This window comes from Saimiri boliviensis, chromosome 2 (assembly GCF_048565385.1).
Source record: "Saimiri boliviensis isolate mSaiBol1 chromosome 2, mSaiBol1.pri, whole genome shotgun sequence".
NCBI classification, from domain to species: Eukaryota; Metazoa; Chordata; class Mammalia; order Primates; family Cebidae; genus Saimiri; species Saimiri boliviensis.
In genome coordinates this window covers 148,262,718-148,281,794 of record NC_133450.1, presented here as the reverse complement: position 1 = coordinate 148,281,794, position 19,077 = coordinate 148,262,718, and the positions used below count along the sequence as shown (strand labels likewise).

Genomic DNA, 19,077 nt, shown 5'->3' with positions numbered 1-19,077 from the left:
ATCACAAAGTCAAGAGATAGAGACCATCTGGCCAATATGGTGAAACCACGTCTCTACTAAAAATACAAAACTCATCTGGGTGTGGTGGCCCATGCCTGTAGTCCCAGCTACTTGGGAGGCTGAGGCAGGAGAATCAACTGGACCCCGGGAGGCAGAGGTTGCAGTGAACCAAGATTGCACCACTGCACTCCAGCCTGGCAACAGAGCGAGACCCCATTGCAAAAAAAGAAAAAAGAAAGAAAAAATTAAAACAAGCCCATATATTATCTAACATTGAGTGCTATCTAATATCTCCCTTCCTCTGCTGTCTCTGAAGATCACTCAATCCCATAGAGTCCTTAACAATTGTAGTAATACTAAGAATAACTCATCCTAGAGTTGTGTTATATTTAGCACAGCCCTTTAAAAGGCTTTGCAAATGCTATAATGTTTACAAACCCTTCAAAATACAATATTTCAATTTATACTGCCAACCACATTGTAACCATGTAGCTATACATAGTTAGCTACATTGAGGAGTAAGGTTCAATGACGTGCCCAATGTCATAAGGCTGAGTCGTGAGAGGCCCAGAACTCTGTCTCCATGCTCTGGTTTTACCTGCACTGTGCCTTGCCTTCTCCTGGAGTGCTAAGGGCTACCCCAGAATTATGATTGAGCCAGACCATGGGACGAACTTTAAGCATCCTAGAACTTCCAGTTATTTTAGAAACTACTAGCTGTGGAGCTGCTAAGAACCAGTTAAGAAACTTGAGAACTAGCATTAGACAAATTATGCAGTTGAGATTTTTTGCTAGTGAATTTCTACCTTCCCTTTTTATGCTGCCATCTCCTGGCTAGACTTACATCTGCCTCTCAGATAACCAACACTTTGCTACTGTCTTATGAAGAATAGTTTCCAATAATGACACTTAGGGCAGCTCAGGACATATCCCTCTCCCCTGCTGCATTAAAACTTACCCATCCTGTGTATTCTTCACTTAGAGCTTAGCAATAAGCTCCAGACTCATAAAAGATTAATTCACATTCAGGATTGCAGTATTTCTCCTAAAGGTGGTTTTATTCTTGCAAGTAATTCCTGGGAGAAAGCAGTATCGTAAAAGAATAAATGATCAAAAAATCTTGAACACGGCCAGGCGCGGCAGCTCATGCCTGTAATCCCAGCACTTTGGGAGGCCGAGGCAGGTGGATCACAAGGTCAGGAGTTCAAGACCTCCCTGGCCAAGACGATGAAAACCGATCTCTACTAAAAATGCAAAAATTAGCCAGGCATGGTGGCAGGCTCCTGTAATCCCAGCTACTCGGGAAGCTGATGTAGAGAATTGCTTGAAACCAGGAGGCAGAGGTTGCAGTGAGCTAAGATCACACCACTGTACTCTAGCCTTGGTAACAGAGAGAGGCTCTGTCCAAAAAAAAAAAAAAAATCTTGGACACTAGACAGACCAAAAATATTTTCAGACTTGATGGTGTCTTTAATCAAATTATGGAAACATTTATTTATAGGTGAAGGTCATATTCATAGTGAATTAAACCTCTCTGTTTATCACTGAGTGCTTTGGCCACCTTGTCGAAAGGTAACGAAGATGTAGAAAGGTTCATGAAGTCCTTTTGTAGCAGTTGGTGTTTCTGGGATCACTGACGGGCTGCACAACTGTCTTTTCAGATCATCCTCTGAACTACAGCTGGTCCCAATTTAAACTACTGAACTGAGTTAAGGGTCTTGTGCTAGATTTGGTATAGTTTTCTTACTGAGACAGACTCGATACCAAGATATTAAAATATTTCAAAGGCTTTAGAGTTAACAACACTAATATATTGAAATATTTTATTGAAGTATAAGTCCTATTTTATCAGTACGTCTTCTACATTGATAATTATTCTTTATCCAGTGACTATCTAAAATAATGTATGGTCTACCAAAATTATGAGAAATCTACAGACTACTTCTCTCTAGGGTTGAGCAGATTTCCCTTTAAAATTATACCTTTGTTAGACTAATGCTTGATACAAAACAAATAAGAGCCAAAAATTCATATTAAGTAGCAGGTAGAAGGCAATCTCGGGTAAAATATGTTATTGTATTATAACATGGAGATTTCAAGAGGCCATTGTTCACCTATTAAATAACAATTACTATTTTTTAAAACTAGTAGTACTCAGTAAAAGGCATGAGATAGGCATGCTCATGCAATGTTCAATGTTTAAAAGAACTTTTGAAATTTTGAAATAATTATACTATTTTTCTTAGCTATTCCTCTTCCAGGAATAAGAGAAGTAAACAGACGTGCAATTTATAGTAGGGAAAAGAAGCTTAGAAACAACTTAAACATTCACTTATGAAAAAATTTGAATAAATTAAGGTACATTACATGAAGAAATATTACATATCCACTAAAAGTAATCTTTTGAAATTGTTTTATTTTAAATTTTAATTTAATTTTGCCTAAAGAATATTTGAAATATATATATTATATATATGTAAATATAATATAAATTATATATACATAAAAAATATTTTAGTGGCAGGGAAGTTTTTCAATTATATGTTCCCTTCACATGCCTAACCATCTCCCCAAGGCAATCAGTTTTACCAGTGTCTTGTATAGCATATCAGAGATATTTTATGCATAAACCACTTCTAACATGTGTGAATAAACGTTTGTTTTCCCTAAAGGAAACCACATTAAATTTGGAACTTAAAGATTACTACTCAATTCTCTATGATTTCTCACTCTAAAGCTTCCTATGAGATTTCTAAAATTTTCAGTATAGAAGGACTTCCTACCATGGGACATTGCTAGAAATCCTATTTGCCTACCTGTCTATAGAGACTTTTTGATTAAGAGCAAAAGAAATAAGTAGTAGCAGTCATGCAGGCACTTTCCCTCCAAATTCCTAATCGCTGGTTGCATTTTAGGGAGTGATTGAGTTTTCCTTTTTCTCAGCCTAAATGAGGCTCATGCACCCACTGGAAGAGGTGGGTTGAACAAGCAAAGCTTCTTGATTTTGACACTGGCTACAGTGACAAGGAAACAAAGTTAGTTCACCTGAGATCTGGTTATTTTTAAAAGAGCGTGGCATTTCCTCCCTCTGTTTCTTGCTGCTGTGCCCTCCATGTGACATTGTGGATCCCAGTTGCCTTCCAACATGATCGTAATCTTCCTGAGGCCTCACCAGAAGCAGATGCCAGCACTATTCTTCCTTAAAACCTGCCAAACCATGAGACAATTAAATCTCTTTTCTTTATTTAAAAAAAAAAAAAAAAAGCAAAAGTAGGCCTTGAAGACACAGTCAACAGAACTATGTGCTGGCCAGTTCACACCGACTCTTCCTGCCCTCCATCATGCTGAGCAAGGGTCCCCACTATGTCATCATAGTGCATCTAACTTCCATCCAGGTCCTCCATCAACACCACTGCCCTCTCATCATGCTTAAAGAAAATTTCACAAACCTTGGAAAGCAACCTAATGCACTGTTTGCCCAAGCAGAATAAAATGTCTTTCATGATGGCCTTTTTGCTGAGACTTTATGCTTTCTTCCTCAGATAAAAATTATAAAATGTAAAATTTGTTATGTAAACTGTTTAATGAATTTCTGGACCTGAAGCACAATAAGTACTTAATAATTTTCCAAGCAATGACTAAACGAATGAATCCTATATTGTTGGTTTAAAGAATAAATGTTAAAGATGCATGCATGATACCTTTCGGCACTGTGTATGGTACTAAATGAAAACAGCAGACATGGACATTCTGGTAGTTCGAAAAGGACTTCTGGATTTATATTTGTGAAATGTCTAATGCAGTGTTCCATTCCAAAGTCCTAATGATAACAGGATACACATGTTGACGAGTGACGATCTGTAGTTGACAGCTGACCCAACAAACAAACTATTATGTCCATAAGCTACTTTGTCTGAACTGAGCCAAACCCACAGAGGGGAAGAAAATGAACAATTCTTGAGTTATGTAGCACCTTTCTTACCCAAAAGAAATCCTGCACTTAGTTGGCAATTCCTTTCCTTATATCTGGCTATTTAATGTCTTTCCTTCTGCTCTGTAGAGAAACTCTTCACTGTATAAATTGGTTTCATTTATAAATGGTGAAAAATTTTAAATTAAAAATGTATGGTGCCACTTAAATATAAAGTATTATTATTTATGGTAACTATTATTGCTGTTTTAATTAGTATAAGAATGATAATGCTTATAATATTCTCCCAAAATAACAAGCAACTTGTTAGCTGGGTAACTAGCTAGTGTAAATGAGGATAAGCTCAGGCACTTAGTACACATTTGATAATAATTTATTGCTGAATTAATCAGTAGGTCTAATTTACCCTGTCTTGGAATTGCAGGGAATAAGAACTAGCTTCTAGAGGAAGGAATACATGGTCTATTTGGACAGTTCTACTTGATACATGATCTGCCAGGTCAGATGAGTTTCAGGTACTCAACCCCCAGACAGGCATATGCCCAGTAGTGGCTCTTGGAAAGGTTGCCCAATCTCCAGTGATGAGGAAATCCCAGGCACTCAGCATGTAGGAAGTTTTGCAACTCTTTTTGATGCAGTGGCAGTCAACTCAGCTATAAGATAGGCAGTTTTCATCATCTGTAGTGATCACCATCTGCTGACCGCTTTCTATTTGTCAAGCATGAATAAGGAATCATGGCACCAGTTTGATAAATGGGGAAAGTTGGACACAGAGAGTTTGGTTCTGCTGACTAAGGATACATCTTTTAAATGGACTGGTCATAACATGAGTACAGGTCCAAAGCCCATGCCACAAATCGGTCTTTTCCAAAGATTGATTCTCAGTCCACTGAAAGGATCGTAAATTCCTCCAGGTGAGACCCTAATTAACTATCACAAGCCCTTTTCTCAGTTCTTTTAATACGAAAATAATTATTCCACTGAGTTTCATTTTTATATAAGCATAAGGACCAATTCACTAGTAACTTACTTAGTCGATTACTAGGAGTTATTAAAATGTTAGTATTCACAAACTAAAATAAACATGTTATTAGATAGTTTATAGATGGCTCTAATACATTACCAAGAGTTCAAGCTAACATAACACATTATAAAATTGCTATTTTGCCTATGTGACACACAGAGAGCAGGAAATCCACTAGAAAGTGGGAACGAGTGCAGTAGGAACATTGTGAGGTCTTTGCCTTGCTTAAGTGTGCTGTAATAGTTTTTTTTAAAGGTTGAATGCCATCATCCTAACCAATATGCTAAAGGAAAGAGGAGAGTGAAGTTTATTTCCTTGCATATGAATTGAGCAGTGCAAGCCGGTATTATGTTCTCATACATGGAAAGGTAGCTTAAGCACTAAATATTATTTCATTCTTCTCATATACCTATAATTTACATAGAACATAATTCTTTTTAAAATGTCCTATTATTTTCTAAACTAATGATCTAGAATCTGGAATAAGGCAGGACATATACAATGCCGATGAGGTCTTAATTCACAGGTTGATTCATTTTTTGAGTAAATACTATTTGAATTCTTGCCTGTTTTGAGGTATGCTAACGAGCCTGTCTTTTTCATACCCTAAGCAATATAAACTCCTTGGCAAGGCCATTTAATCTCTCTTCAAAAAATCAGAATAAGCACTTTTCTAAAACATACCTAAGGCAGCTGTGCATTCAACACATCACCCATCAACTGCCTTTAGCAAACAGAAGATCATTTTTAGATTTCCAGCATTAACTATTCTTGGACCCATTAGTTGCGAGGGCACGGACAAATTGCTTTATTCATTTATGAGCGTTTAGTTGACCATATGTATTGTTCTTTAGTAAAATGTTCCCACTCATCTGAAAAATTCTTTAGCCATTCGGATACAGCTCTTAATTTTCAACCATAAGACAATGATTCAACATTTATTTCTCTAGATCACCCAATTACTATTTGTTTTTAAGTGTAGTGGTGTCAAATAGCAATTATTTCTACTTGGCAACTTTTATCTCAGCCCAGGAAAAAATAAATTATTTCAATAAGGTAGAAGATGAAGTCTTTTAGTCTTTGATATGACATTTAGCACTGAAGATTCCCCAGGCTTTGTTGACCCCCAAAGCAGCTATATTCTAATAATGTTTTTCAAGCAGTTTGAAAATAATTTTCATTTACCACTTAACAGTACTTAGGACAGCAACTTGAGCAACTAGCAAGTATTAAGAATAAGAAACAAAAAGTAAATAAAATGGAAATGCAAATGCTACTATAAATTGTATTCACACTCAGTACTCTTTTGTTTGTTCTGATAAAATAGGGTAAGCCCTCAAGTTTTATGTAGTAACATTTCATCCTAGAAAGCAAAGGCAAGAGATCATTGTGCATATGTATTTGTCTTTGTACTTTTTTCTTTCTTTAGGGAAACCAGAGTTTAATATGTTTGCATTCAGTCCCGAAATAACATTCAACATTAAGTATAGCATAGGTATTAATGATAAGTAAAAATAGTAATAATGAAAATGCCGACCCAACCAAATATCTGTGATTAAAAGGTAGAAAGAAAAAAACAAGTGCCAGTTCTCATTTGGAAACACAGATATACGGCAGGTAGTCAAATTTCATGAGGGTTAGGAAGATTGTGGATAGACTTTCAAATCTAAAACTCATGGCATCATTGGTCAGTAAACTCCTAGGGACCAGCAGCATCCCAAAAGAGGTCTTTTGGGGAATTTAAATTTCAACAACAGTGACATAGTGTATTTTCCACAGGATAGGTAGTGTGCCCACCATGGTAGCCAGCAAACTCCTCCTAGCAAGGAGGTGACCCAGTTTCTGTCTGCTCCTTACATTAAAGAGGAAAAGTCTTGTAATGTGTAGCTTGCCTTTGTTGGCAAAGATCCCCTAGCCCTACTAAAATATGGAAGGCGAAAGCACAATTCAACACTTCTTCGAATAGAAGAAATATCAATATTTAATACTGAAATATTAAAAAGTATGTGTTTCTTGAAGTGCTCTAAATATCACTCACTTTTGTAAACAAGTCCACATATTGTTTATGTGATTTAGAGAATGGGCTTAAATGCTCAAACAGACATGGATCCACATTATTAATTAGGTAATATAAGCCATTGTTCGCAGATTTTAGCAAGCATTAGAATCAGGCTGAAGAGCATTTGAAGACACAGATTGCTATAATGTTCATTCCTAGGGTTCCTGGACCACATCTCAGTGGGTTTGAGGTGGGTCAGAGAATTTGCAACTCTAACAAGTACACAGGAGCAGGAGGTGCTACTGATGCTACTCATTGGAGAACCACATGTGGAGAATTACCAATCTGAAGTTTCATTCCTTAGCCCTGCTCTACCTCAGTTTCTTCACCAGTTACTTGAGAGTACTAACATCTACCACCCAGAGCTGTTGCGATTAAATAAATGAGACAATGCATTTAAATCTCTTAACATATTGCCTGGTACCTACTGTAATATGTTCTCAAACCATGTTAGCTATTATTACTGTTTAATTCTATTGACCCTGGAGACATCAGAAAATGAAGGCAATGAATGGCATGATGTATTTGCCTTTGATTGCTTCTCTGAATTTTCTGCTTTTACCTTTATTTAGATTAAACTCCTGTTTTCAATTCTGAGTTAGAAAGATGTAGTTCGTCAAGGATGCTAAGTCCACATTTAGTTTGGCAATGTGAATTGTTTATGTGGTTTTACATTCCTCATTTGTTTCTCACTCTGTTCAGTAAAATATTCATGATTTTGGTTGGCTGTAAGGTGTCCCAGGATGAGCGAGGGAAAAGAACCGTGTGCAGTTCTGCCTTGTAAGATACTTCAGGGATAAATTTCTTTCTACTAATGCAAACTTGGGCTGCACACAGAGATAATGCTACCATTCTTGGACTTTTCTACATTTTAAAGTAGTTGGTTGTTAAACTGTCTCCTGGTGAATATGTTCCTTAGAAGATATAACATGAGAAACTCAACTCTTTTGCTGGTTTTGGAACAGAGATGAGTTTGTTTAACACTAATGACTGTACCTGAATTCTTTCTGACAGGATTGCCTGGTTCTTATGTAAATGAGTATATGTTGTTGATGCTTTTGTACAGAAAGGAAAAAGAAAAAAGAATGGGATCTAAAGAATGGCAATAAATGAACCAAATACACATATCTAGGGTTAAAAAGCATTAATGTTTATAAAGAAGCAGCTATTCTATTTGTTGCTGTTGTGATAACTACAATGGAAGACCAGACTCATGAGAGATAGGAATGGTTTTGGTAGAAAATTCTGAGCTAGCATGAATGAAACCCATGCAAGAATGTATAATAATATAGGTCTCAGGTGCAGCATCTTATAGCCATGTCTCCTGGGTTAAAACACTCAAAGCTCATCCTATGATATTGCATATTCAACAACATGCAAAATTACTGCCATCACTAATGACACCAAATAATAGAAGTCTTCATCATATATGGGCTTTTGAAGGAACTTATTTGATGTCAACTTCCAAGTTAAGATCCCTTGGGAAAGATTCTTATGTTATCAATTTCTTTGTCTATTTTTTTAATGGTGTCTCCTTCACTCAGGGAAATGACTTCAGACTGCAAGGTGGTAGAACAAATATCATTAAGGTGGAGTTGAAGCTCACCACTGAGTTGAAGGTTGTAACGGTGAGACTTGCCACTTTACATAGGCATAAGTGTCAGATAAAAGGTATATTGGGGGACTACAGATGTGTTTCTTCTTTGATGGCAATCTTTTTGATTCCTGGATAAATGAATACATTTCAGAAGATTAGAAATAACTGAAATGTTCTCCATCCAAAAGCAGACAGAGAAAAATATATTTCATATAGACACATGTTTATACTATATATATATTATATACATTTATATATACATACACATATATGTAAGTGCATACATATGTATGTAAGTATATCTATATACATATATGCATGTATACATATATACAGACATGCACTACAGACACTATAAGCACTCTGCACCATGGCTGTAGGACAAAGTACTAACTAGAGTCTTAGGGCTCAGGAAGTAAAGGGGTATCATTGGTAGCCATCTTGGGCACACCAGAAATTAAGTAATGACAAACTAATCCCATAGCATTTCTGATGGGGTTTACTATGCTGATATGATCAATAGAGCAACACAGAAATTGTGTTTTTATTTTAGCAAGGTTTATAGGCATAGTACAGACATACGGGCTGGAGGGAATCACAATTGATTTCAGGAGAATGCACCAGAGAAACTTGTTTTGCAATGTGCTGAACTTCCCGTTGTTGAACACAACCAAATAGATGCTGAATAAGAACCAGGAAAGTCTGTTTCTCTTCCTGCACAATAAGCTTTTGGGGCTGAAAGTTTCATGAAGTGAGGTACTTAATTCAGGTACTGGAATATACACTCAACAAACAGGTATTTGATAAATGAAAAAATGTCAAAATGTAAGAAATGATTGTAACAGCCATTTTCTAACATCCAGATCTCTATCCCTAAATAGCTTGGATTTCTACTGACTTAGGGAGTGTTTGCTTAATATCAAAAATGTTTAGCACTTTTTTACGCAAATAAAAATTGTTTCCCAAAATCTACCTTAAATATTTTATCTAATAACTTATATAATAGAAAGAATCTATTTTACATGATATTATGAAGTGATTCCTGTTCTCCTTTTTTTCCTGTTTTCTTATGATTTAAAATAAAAAATATAGAAAAGAAGCTGGGAAACATATCAGTAAATGAGCAATCAGGGCTCAAGATTTCTGCTGTTCGAATTTTGGGTTCTACTCCTAATGTCATCCAGTAAGAAAACTGCTAGTCTCTTTGTTTTCTACTCTATTATCTCTATAACTCCCTTTGATAAAAAATAAGTAGAAGCACTGTCAGGAAAATACTTAAAACTGTGAATGGCTTTTTATAACATGGATTTGAATCAAAGTTATTTGCAAACCCAGTCACCAGAATAATTTGACTGCTAATTAAAGCAATAATCACTATTGTACATTGCACCAAAATTAAACTGCTAAAATTTCTTAGTTAATTGTTAAAAAAAAAATAGTGCTCAATAGCACAAAGCATTTGCAAAACTGTAAATAGATTAACCTATTCTTTTAGCCTTCTGAAGAATTGACTACATTAAAATAATATTGAATTTTAGTAAGTATCCTTCAGATAACTCATTTTACCAATGCAGATTTGACAGAACAAAATGCTGTCATGATTGAAGAAATATTTTTTACTGCTTACTCATCCATTCAGATGAAATATTATTTTTCCTAATTCCAAATGAGGAAACATGGTTCTGAGGGGTTGTTACTTCCTAACATTGCATAGCTAGAAAAGGGTGGAAACAGAACTCTCTTCTAATTCTGATACATCCTTTCACCCTTACTCTTTTCTTTATCACCTACCAACTGTTGACCCTAAGAGGTGATGACTGTTTGGTCATTCTGATTCTCAACTCAAAGGATAAATTAATGAATGGACACACAGCTTCTTTTTTTTTTCTTTTTAATTTGACCCATACTGCCTCTAGAAGGATACACAACTTCAACGTAAAGACTTGAAGAGAAGATTTTTTTCAGTGATTTAAAATCAAAATAAGACTAGCAATAAACATATAATTGATAGCTGACATTTACTGAATATTTACCATGTTTCAGACACCATCACCTGTGCTTCATGTACATTTTCTCATTTATTTCTCAAACAGCAAAACTGAACTTTTATCAGTTGGGTACAATTTTCATCTCCACTTCACATGAGAGGACATTGGGGCACAGAGCGGTTAAGTAACTTCCACTAATCATACTGTTAAACAGTAAAGCCTGGACTTGTATTCAGGCACTGAAACTCTTGAACAGTGGTTTCAGCTGGGACTTATTTTGTCCCCAGGGGGAATTTGGCAGTATTTGGAAACCTGTTTGGTTGTCATAACTGAGGGGTGATACTGGCATCTAGTGGATAGAGGCCAAGAATGTTAAAAATACACAGAACAACTCCCCAGAGAAAAGAATTACCCAGCCCAAAATTTCAATGGCAAGCACAAGAAACCCTGCTCTAGAATCTGCCTTTTGGCATTTCTCTGTACTTCCTTGCTACTGAATTTGGATGGAAATAATGAATACAACATCTCACATTACTGATGATTAATTCTCAGCTGCATTTAATCTCACAACACTTTCTCATGACAATATTGATTATAATACATTGCAACAGCAGATTTTACTGTACCTTATAATGATCTTGGTATCTTCTGTAAAATAAAAATGCCTGGTTTCACTTCCCAAAATTCTTGCTAAATTAGTCTGATGTAAGTCTCTTGGGAATCAGATATTTTTTAAAAAGCTCCCCAAGTGATTTTAATGTGCAGCCAAGTTTTGAGAAACGTGCAGAGAAAAATAACAGGATTTTTAAAGTATGGAACACTTTCTATTCTCCACTAAAATAGTATCCTAGTAATGGCTCAAAGTTATTGAATGTTTATTATGTGCCCAGGGCTGGATTGAATGCTTTGCAGGCATTATCTCACTTTAAAGTCTTTAACACCTCTATCAGGTAGTTGTTCTTATCACCTGTCTTAGTTTGTTTGGGCTATTATAACAAAGTATCATAGACTGCGTGGCTTATAAGTGACAGCAATTTATTTCTTACCATTCTAAAGTCTAATTAGCCAAAGATCAAGGTGCCAGCAGATTCAACGTCTAGGTCTTGCTTTCTGGTTCACAGCCTTCTCCCTGGTCCTCACACGATGGAAGGGACAAGGCAGCTCCCTTGAGCCTCTTGTACAATGACACAAACCCAATTCATGAGGGCTCTGCCTTAATTTCCTTCATTCTCTAATCACCTCCCAAACACCCCACTTCCTAATACCATCACCTTGAGGGTAAGAATTTCAACATATGAATTTAGAAGAGACACCCACATTCAGACCATAGCATCACCATTTTACAGATGATAAAACTGAAACATCTCAAAATTAACTGATCCAGACCACACAGCTACTGATAAACAGAGCTGTTTATTAAATCTAGCTCCTTCTGACTAGAAAATGCATGGTGTAAATCAGCAGTTCTGAAACATGAGCATGCCTCAGAACTATCCAGAGAGCTAGTGAACACACAGATTGTTGAACTCAGCCCCAGAGGCTCTGACTCAGTAGGTCTAGAGTGGTATCTAAGAATCTACACATTTAACAAGTTACCAGTGATGTTACTGACTTTGCTGGTCTGGGGACTACACTTTCTGAGAACCACTGTGGGACAGTTTCTATAAAATCAAGCTATTTTCATGACATTTCTTCTACTTAAGGGGATTCATCCCTCATTTCCTCCTGAATCTTGGCAGCGGTGGGTGGTTGGAGAACATTTCTGTCCTCCTAGCTAGCATAATGTCTTCTGATACTAGGAACAATTGTAAGCACCATGTTAGTGTGAAAAGTGTAAAATAGCTGCTACCTACTGTGAGATTGGGTCAAGGGAGAACTACCCAGGAGAGAAATCAACCCCCTCTTGCCTCTGCAGGTAAGATCCCCTAACTAGAGAAAATGAAATCTACCAACAGGACAGAAACAGACCTAAACCACTGGGACAGCAATTCAAAGTGACAATTACATGCCAGATAAGGGATGGGTTTTATATTAAAAGAAAACAGGAAATCAACAGAAGATTTTTGTTTCAACTTCCTTGTTCCTACACTTAGAACCAACTAGGATTAAATAAAGAACAAAAAGAAGCAAATGCTCGCCGGGCGCGGTGGCTCAAGCCTGTAATCCCAGCACTTTGGGAGGCCGAGGCGGGTGGATCACGAGGTCAAGAGATCGAGACCATCCTGGTCAACATGGTGAAACCCCGTCTCTACTAAAAATACTGAAAATTAGCTGGGCATGGTGGCGTGTGCCTGTAATCCCAGCTACTCGGGAGGCTGAGGCAGGAGAATTGCCTGAACCCAGGAGGCGGAGGTTGCGGTGAGCCGAGATCGCGCCATTGCACTCCAGCCTGGGCAACAAGAGCGAAACTCCGTCTCAAAAAAAAAAAAAAAAAAAAAAAAAAAAAAGAAGCAAATGCTCTTCTTTTTGACCTAGCTCTCATCCCCACTAAACATCAGCAAGCAAGAAAAGAAACATACCCCAAACACGAGCCATCAACATGAAACATGAAATAGGGAAAATCATGAAAGTAGGCAGTGAGACTCCTATATTGTCCCTAATGTTGCAGTCAAGCAGCAAGTATGTACTCAACCACTGACACACTTCATCCTTTTTTTTTTTTTTGGAGACGGAGTTTTACGCTTGTTGCCCAGGCTGGAGTGCAATGGCGCAAGCTTGGCTTACTGCAACCTCCACCTCCTGGGTTTAAACAATTCTCTTGCCTTAGCCTTTGGATTCGTTGCATTTACAGGTGCCCACCACCACACCTGGCTAATTTTTTATGTGTTTTTAGTAGAGAAGGAGTTTCACCACGTTGATCAGGCTGGTTTTGAACTCCTGACCTCAGGTGATTCATCCACCTTCTCAACGTTCTGGGATTACAGGCGTGAGCCACCGCGCCCAGCCAAGTCCATTCATTTTATTGAATCCCTATGTTAGACACTGAGAGACACACAAAGAGAGGGTTTTATTCCTAAGGAGCTTATAGTCAAGGTGAAAGAGAAACATACAAACAGAATTATTCAAGAGTACCAGGACCAAATTAGTGGTGGAGACATAGGATCCCAGAGTAAGGAGAAATCACTGTGGGTGAATGGTCAGGGGACACTTTGCAAACGTGGTGGGAGTTGAGCTGGGTCTTCAAAAATAGGTTAGATATGGGTAATTGGAGCTGAGCGGAGAGAGGCTTTCAGGGAGTCCAAGGAGGAGATAGAGGTGGTGGCATAAAAAGGCAGAGAAGTGAGGCATTTGGGGTGGCTAAGGTTAATGGATGGCTTTGACCTAGGATCACAGGTGAGTGCCTGAAGACAGAGCAGGCCTGGGTTATAAAAAGGCAGGCCAAGGAGGAGCTTGGGTTTGTTCTGTGGAATCTAGAGGGCAGAAAGTTTTTGACAAGGAAGGTGATGTGATAAAACGGTAACTTCAGAGAGATTATCAGCCATCTTCCTTTTTTCCTGAGCACAGGCTAGATCCTCACCTCATGTCTGAGCGCCTATCTCCAACTCTGCCCTGTGTTTCTAGGGGATGAGTACACTCTGCGTCAAGATACTGTTAATTCGCCTTTGATGCTCTTTTTAGCTTCTGGGCTGAGGCACTTTCAGGCTGTCTGTGATGCTCTTTTTTACCCATTTCCTGGTTGCAAGAGTGGGAGCTGGATTTTTATCATGGTTCAGGAGACATAAAGATGTGTAAGTTTCTACCCCTAATACTTGGCTTTCAGCACCCTATGAAGGGTGCCTATTAATTTCATTCTACTCAAGTTAATATTTCACAACCTCATTATTTTAAAAGCTTATTAAATAGTTCACAGAGAACTATTCTGTCTCCACATTTGAACTATAACAGATAAAATATTTGGTATCCCCCAAATCTGTTTGCTTCCTGACCAAAAAAAAAAAGTTTTTAAATGATTTTCTTACTTATCCTCATTACCTACACATCTTCTAAGTTAGAATTTTATTTCTTGTATAATACAGAAAACTAACAATTACAATGAAAAGAATCAAATAGGATTAAATCCATAGGTTTAAAATACACACTGGACTGTGAGCTTCATCATATTTACTTCCAAGTACAGATGGTAGTAATTACTTATGAATTAATTAACAAATATTGAATGAATGAATAAAAACCAAAGTCAACAGCCAAAATGTATATCACCAAGATGAGCAAAGGCATGCAGGTTCATATTAAACTATGTTTACTGAATTCCCAATATGTTTCAGACATAATGTTAAGCACCTTCCGCATTTACTCCTTTTATGACTTAATGAGTACGTGTTACAGTCTTATTTCAGGCATGAGAAACCTGAGGTATGAAAAATTAAGTAATTTGCCCAAGAAGTAACAACCAGATGTGTTAACTCAAAGCCCAAGTTTCTTTGCTAAAGTTTTTACCAAATTTATCTAACCATAGCAAATACCTAAATGCTGATACCTATAGATTCCCAGACCCCTCCTCAGATTCTGACTCAGTAGTTTGCAGGGTCAGAAATCTTTACCATATGGCTCCTGTTATTCTGAGGACCATTCCAAGGGTCATCAGTCCCTGCTGCCTGTTAGAATTATTTTAGAAGTGTTTAAAATTCCAGATGACTTGCCCGCCCCTCCCAAACAAATCAATAAGAAGGGAATACCTGGACATCAATTTTTTTAAGCTTTCCAGGTTATTCCAATGGGCAACCACAGCTGAGAATGACTAAGTTCAGAGAAGAGAAGACAGGAATAAAAGGATGCTTATTAAACCATTTGTTTTCTGTTCTTGTGTTAATTCACTTGGATAATTGCCTCCAGCCACATCCATGTTGCTATTAAGGACATGATTTTATTATTTTTTTATAGCTGTGTAGTATTCCATGGTGTATATGTACCATAATTTCTTTATCCAATCCACTGTTGATGGGCATCTGGGCTGATTGCATGTTTTTGCTATTATAAATAAAGCTGTGATGAACACATGGGTTCATGTGTCTTTGGTAGAACGATTTGTTTTCCTTTGAGTATTTATCCAATAATGGGATTGCTGGGTTGAATGATAGTACTGTTTGAAATTGAGAAATACCCACCTGCTTTCCACAGTGGCTGAACTAATTTACATTCCCTCCAACATATAGGGTTGCATATGCATAGACTTGTTCTGGAAAAAAAAAAAAAGGCAAGGAAATATCAGTGGATAACTCAATGGGGTAGAAATGAGGGCTTAGGGTGGGACTTAGGCAGAGAGATTAAAATTTTCCCTTTGTATCTTTCTGTATGCCTTGATTTGTTTCATATTCAAATATCACTTTTAAATTAAAAGACAACCTAGATTTAAAAAAAAGAAAAAGAAAAAATCATTTGTCATAATTGTGTATTGTATTTTCTACTAAATTAATAGATTATAGTTGCTCTTGCCACAAGGGGGGAATGGGTAATTATGTGAGATGATGAATAGGTTCATTTGTTTCACTATAATAACCATTTTACTATATACAATACATGTGTCCTATAACATCATGTTGCATATTTTAAATATACATAATAAAATTTATTATTTTTTTAATTAGAAGAAAAAGATTTGTGATAAGTGATTAGTGGAAAGAAATCGAGAGCTGTCAAAGGTGGTAGGGGATGTGAGAAGCAAAGAGAAAGATCTGGGATTCATCATGGAAGCAACTGAGCAACTCTCAGTAAAGTTAAATAAAGCTAATACATACATAGGCATTTTGCTTTCATATAAAGAACATGTTTTGTTCCTATGGAAGTTAAAGCAATTTTTACCTATTCATATATTTATCCTTCCTAGTGAAGATCAGAAATTTCTATCTTTGTTTCTTCATCATTTTTACCTTACCAGTGGGAGCACCTGGGCACACTGGGAAAATGAAGTCATTTTAGACTTCAGGTGTGGGGCCAGCTGAGGTCACCTGGTGTTAACTCTCTAAACTGGTTCCAGGCTTTCTTTGCTCCTCTGTTGTATTAACTACTTCATAGACAACTGTGATCCAATATTTGAAAGAACAGGAACATGCTAATACCTTGATGTGATCCATCATTCAAAATAATTTGAGACAAACTAATTCTGACGAAAATGTATGTTGTACTTTTATAGTCACAGGGATAACTTTTGTAACATGCCATATGCATATCGAGTCTGTTTCCAACAGGATGAAAACAAAGGGGAATTTAAGTGCAGAAATTATATGTATCTGTATAATTTGAGGGTGGGAACATTTTGAAGTTGTTGATTGCTATTAAGCAAATGCGGCATTCTTTAGCAAGTAAGTAGCATCCAAAAGAAAAACCAATATTCTCCCTCCCACCTTCCTCGCCTGAGCAGCCTTTCACCCTTACTTAATGAAATGGAGCCGTTGATGCCTTTAACTCCTCTTTTATTTAATCTCATTAATGCAGTCTGTTGGGATTGTAGTTGTGGGTTAACGCAGGGGCAGTCATCAGATCTCCAGTGAAAAGTGTCATATTTTTCAGTTACACTTTTAATTGCTACGTCAAAATGTGTGAGAACCAGCTCAAAACTAAAGCTGACGCCACTGGTGAGTTTTACATTTTCTTCTTTCTTCTGACATTTAGCTGTATGGACCATCCTCCAGGCAAGGAAACAAGCATTTATAAGGTCTCAGCAAAAAACATTGATAGCTAGGTGTGGGGCAAAAAAATATTTTTTGACTCAGGAATGTATATAATGAAACAAGTCACTCAGGCTTAATTTTACACTAGAGACTATATTTATACATAAATACTGTCATATCCTGGAATGAACTACCAAATGCATAAGTTTTGAAATTTAATTCAAGTAGTTATCCACCATATCACACTAACATTAGGTTAATCATATGAACACCCTTCTCACAGTTTGTAGCTTTGATTTTGATCATCGGCATTGCTATCGTGATCATTATACTTTTTTACATTTAAAAAAAATTCATTCAGTGTGTGTGTATGTGTATATATATATATATATATATATATATATATATGTTACCAGATGCTTCATAATATGTAAGAAATATATTTACAAAAATAATAGCTATTTGGTTGAATGATTAACCAAATAGCTGTTATTTGGTTAATCATTCCAAATAATTATGTTTGAGTTTTTCTCCTAAATTTTTTACAAGTTAGTGCATAATTCCCTAGACACATATTATCTCATAACATAGACAGATTTGGAAAACTTGTTTTAAGAATATTTCAGGGTAGAAGGATTTATTGTCATTTCCTTGCTAGTACTAGGTAGCAATGCACAACAGTTGGAAACACTAAAATGTAAATTGATATAATTGTTTCAAATAATATAAACACTACATTGTTCAAAAAAAGTTACTAATCAAACTAGAACACCTTTAAATATAAAAACTCAGAATCACATCTTTCCACAATGCTTATAGTTCCTGGTGCTTGTATTTGTAAGGGGAAAAGTAGATATTGTTTCTATGCAAATACCAATTTCAAAATTTATGCATTTAAAGATTTGGTTGGTGAAATAAACAATTGCCAGCAGATTGCAGTTCTGACATCAATGGAGTCTTTAAGTAACTATTTATCCTCACTACTGACAGATTTACTCAGGATACTGTTGCTGCTGTTGTTTAGAAATTAATAACACTAGACATACTAACCTCTATGTACTTAATCCTCTTTGGGTCTGAACCACAATTAGCAGAGCTCACAGGTGAACAGAAATGTGTTTTTCTCCTCTGATACAGTGTTTAAAAAAACATGAATTTATCTTCTGTAAAATTACATAAAGAATAGTGGTCGATTTGGGGAGTTTATGTGCACATACACACACACACACTATTCACTTTTTAAATGAACTATAAGAACAAATGTGTTTCTACATTTTGCAAAATGAACCAGATATTTCTCTTTCTCCTCTTAAATTTTAGTAGAATAAAAATGAATATCCCAAATTAAAGCTGTAACTTAAAAAAAAAAAGTTCCTACAATAAAATACTTGGTGCTATGTTTAGTAATTTCTAGTTTTCAGTAATGTCATTCTCTAATGTCTAATACTTGCCGCCCCCTAAAAAAATCTCTCCCTCTTTAGAAGCAAATCAAATATCTAAAAAATGGAAAAGAATTTTTTTCTGCCAACTCAATTCACATGGTAGCATCAAAATGCCTTTGTTATAAATTAATGTATAAGAAACACAGCTAACAAATGCAACAACCATAAATATCTCCATTCAGATGTTAATATAGGTCACCAAAAGATCATTACATTGTTCTACCTGTATAAAAAGGAATCTGAAAGATGGAGATTTGTTAAAGTGAAATTGGAAAATTATATCTTTTCTCAATACTTTTTGTGGCAACTATACAGTGATATTGTCTCTGGGAATAAGGAACAGTCAACATGTTCATACAACAACTTCACCAGCTTACATAAACACTGAATAAAGCTTTTAGGGATTATGGGCAGCATGCTGGATCTGA

At 36.3% G+C, this 19,077-nt stretch overlaps 2 protein-coding genes across 13 annotated transcripts in view; one reads left to right on the top strand and one right to left on the bottom strand.

Annotated features, from left to right (window-relative positions):
• TRPM6 (transient receptor potential cation channel subfamily M member 6) overlaps window positions 1–19,077 on the bottom strand; it is a 375,800-nt gene that overhangs the window by 59,581 nt on the left and 297,142 nt on the right. For 5 of the 12 annotated variants that reach the window (XR_012516553.1, XR_012516546.1, XR_012516552.1 and 2 more), the window contains 2 exons: window positions 15,705–15,775; window positions 2,428–3,207 (listed from right to left, as the gene is read on the bottom strand). The gene's annotated coding sequence lies outside the window, so the exon portion shown is untranslated. Of the gene's footprint in view, window positions 1–2,420; window positions 3,208–15,704; window positions 15,776–19,077 lie in introns of those variants that run through there. The other 7 variants (XR_012516543.1, XR_012516544.1, XR_012516540.1 and 4 more) reach the window with 5 other exon arrangements.
• Window positions 1–19,077, top strand: part of RORB (RAR related orphan receptor B) — a 189,987-nt gene that overhangs the window by 100,438 nt on the left and 70,472 nt on the right. The window lies entirely within an intron of this gene.